The following is a 3423-nucleotide window of genomic DNA, read 5'->3' as shown; positions in this document are numbered from 1 at the left end:
ATTTGTTTAGTCATTCTCCAATTGATAGGCATTGACTTTGTTTCTGATTCTTTGTTATTACAGAAAGTGCTGCTATTAGTATTTTTCTTGTCAATGGCTTCCTTGGGATAGAAACTTAGAAATGTATTGGTAGACCCATACTTTCAGTGACACCCTATTATTATCTCACAAATAGTCTAGTCTCAGACTAAAGCAAGGGAAAAAGAGCTTAGCTGTGGACTTGCCCACTGATGAGGTAGTAAGACTTCCCCTAGAAGGGAGGGCTCTTTTCTCTCAATTAAGGGATGCACAATGTCAATAATCACCACAGAGACCTCATGGACTCTTATCTGAGAGGCACAGATCATAAACTCACAAGTCTTCACACAGAAATACCCAACTAATGGAAGGAACCAGCAAATACTTTTCTTTCTCCTTTATAGAAGGGGAAAAAACCACAGACTCGGGGAAGTCAAGTAGAGAGTCACGGAGAAATATGGCATTATTTTAGTCTTGACAGTAAATTTTATTCTCCATTCATCCTACCTGGTAGTTGGTATTGATGCCTTTGTACTAAACAATCACTAGTATAAATAACAAAAGTATGAAAAAGAGGCTGGGTAATATAGTCAAAGAGGAAGCAGGACCAGAGTGGTTAGAATGTCAGACCTGAATTTAGGAAGACCTGGGTGTGTGACCCTGGGCAAGTCACTTAATGTTTCTGAGTCAGACTTTTTTCACTTCTTTTCTGTTTTAGGTGAAGGGATTGGAGCCTCCTTTCAGGAGGAAGCATCTGGGCTTCCCAGTGTCTACGTTTGGCAGCCAGTGCAGCATTGGTGCCCAGAGGCATAAGGAGCGACTTTTGGGTGTGACTTTTAGGACCCAACCCAGGGTAGCTGAGATTGAATATTCAGGTCACATTAGGACATGAACTTGGTGGGGACAATGTTGTGGAGGAACTGTGTTAAGAGAAAGCCTACTCTCTCCAGTGACCAAAGTGGAATAAGGAAGAGTGTCCCAAAAGTACTGGAGGAAAATGTTTCCATTTTGTTCTTGATATAGCTTCAAAACAAATTTCTTTGTAAAAGGTAATTGATGTTAAGTTGTTAAAAGGAATTGGGATGCTACTCACTGGCACCTAACAGGAAAGATGACCACTTTCCAGAGATGTTACTGATGGGATTTGTGCTTTAAAAGATGGTTTGGCAGGGGACAGCTAGGTGGTACAGTGGATAAAGCACTGGCCCTGGATTCAGGAGGACTGGAGTTCAAATGTGGCCTCCTCAGACACTTGACACTTACTAGCTGTGTGGCCCTGGGCAAGTCACTTAACCCTCATTGCCCCACCAAAAAAAAAAAAAAAAAGATGGTTTGGGAGCAGCTAGGTGGGGCAGTGGATAGAGCACCAGTCCTAGAGTCAGAAGGACCCAAGTTCAAATTTGACCTCAGACGCTTACTAGCTATGTGAATCTGAGTAAGTTACTTAAGTCAGATTGCCTTCCCCAAAAAATGATTTGGACTAAATGACCAACCACTGAGGTAACTTCTAGCTCTAAGAGTCTATGGAATGTCTTGGTGCCTTAATTCCTTTCCCCAGAGAATATCTAAATTTTGGGACACTGGGGGAGAGGAAAAGCATTATATACCCAATTAATAAATGGGTGTTTATGAACCCATTTATAAGTTATGTGCCAGGCACTTTGCTAAGCAAGCCCTTTATGCCTGTCTTTATTTTTGAAGTATCAGAACTTCTGAATGCTTGCTCAGCTGATTCTCAGACATCAATTCATAGGAATAAATGAACCCTAGCTCACGGCCTTCAGTTTCAGATGAGGAAACTGATATCCAGAGCCTAAGCTCACAGTCCATATTCAAACACTGGTTTTCTGATGCCCATACTCTTTTCTATGGTCTCTCAGTGAAGAACCGGTAAACAAAGAAAAGAGAAGCAAGGCATCTGCCATGATGTCATTCCTCTGGACTGTTAGTAAGAAGGAAGAATACACACCTCATCCTGGCCGTTACAGGACTCTGCTGACCTGGTTCAATCTCACCTTAGCGGGATACCTCAAACTCGGCTGTGCTCTGAAAGTACCAAGGTCTAAGGAGTTAACAGGAACAATACGCCAAAGTGTGTCACGGCACTGCCCACATGGGGATATTAGGACTTCAACCACAAAACAAGTACGGGACCAAGGGTATGGGAAGGTTTCACAAAGGTTTATTTTCAAACCATGGAGGCAGCTCTTCAATGAGTATTACATCAGTAAATGAACAAACATACATTTCAGTTACGTGGAAGAAGACAGAGGAAAAGGGAGTGGAAGGAGAACAACTATACCATTCTGCAGCATTTGATCATGACATTAGAGATGTCTATTTAACTTCAGAAAAGACATTTTCATCTTTATTATTCTATTACATTGTGGAATCCCTTTGTAAATGGAACAGACATTTCCTGAAGATAATGCTAAGCAGGTGGCAAGATCTGGTTGCTGAAAAGAGTTAAAAGTATTTGGGGGGGGAGAGGGAGGCAATTGGGGTTAAGTGACTTGCCCAGGGTCACACAGCTAGTGTCAAGTGTCTGAGGCCAAATTTGAACTCAGGTCCTCCTAAATCCAGGGTTGGTGCTTTATCCACTGTACCACCTAGCTGCCCTGACTTTTTGTTCTCATATTCAGAGCAAAGGATAGAGGGTTTAAAAATAGACCAGTATTCAAGAGATTCACTCCGACTTTCATGTTTATTACATTTTCACCCTGAAATTCATAGAGAACTTCCTCATTTTAAAAGAGGAGCCAAAATAAATGTATAAAATAGAGCCATTGCAACCAATTAAAGATCTGCACCATAGAAGCTGATGGGGTAATACAAAAGGACAAGAGCCAGGTTCCTGACTAGGACAAAAGCCAGAAGCAGGCCCTATCACCAGCTTTCACTTGGCCAAGTACTTTCCAAGTAGTACAGTATATAATAGGTTTTGAACTCTTAATGCAACATTTTTCTCTTGCAAAATGACAACACATTGAAAAATATAATCTTAAATATACAATATCAATAATATTAAACACAACTGAAGCTGTAATGGTTAAAAAGAAACAGGTATTTTGGTCCATACATTAGGTTGGTATGTTCTAGTGCCACAAAGTGCTTTTATCATTTAATAACAAAAGATACAAATACAAATATAAACAAACCATTTCTCCCTTTATATTAGTAACTGTCCCCCACTCCATTAATTAGAGAATGAAAAAAGGTCCAAAGTGTCAAGGCCTAATTCTGAGTCATCTATGCCTCCCTGTTTCTAATCTGATTATCACATCAATATGTAATTTCAATGTCTTTTTTCTAAGCGAATTTGGTTCTCTTATGATCGCTGCCCCAATTCAACATATATTTGTTGTCTTCAACACACAAGGCACTGTGCTAAGTGCTGGGGACAAA

The sequence above is a fragment of the Dromiciops gliroides genome, chromosome 3 (assembly GCF_019393635.1).
Source record: "Dromiciops gliroides isolate mDroGli1 chromosome 3, mDroGli1.pri, whole genome shotgun sequence".
Taxonomy (NCBI): Eukaryota; Metazoa; Chordata; class Mammalia; order Microbiotheria; family Microbiotheriidae; genus Dromiciops; species Dromiciops gliroides.
The sequence above is the reverse complement of the archived record's forward strand: the minus strand, read 5'-3'. Positions refer to the sequence as shown.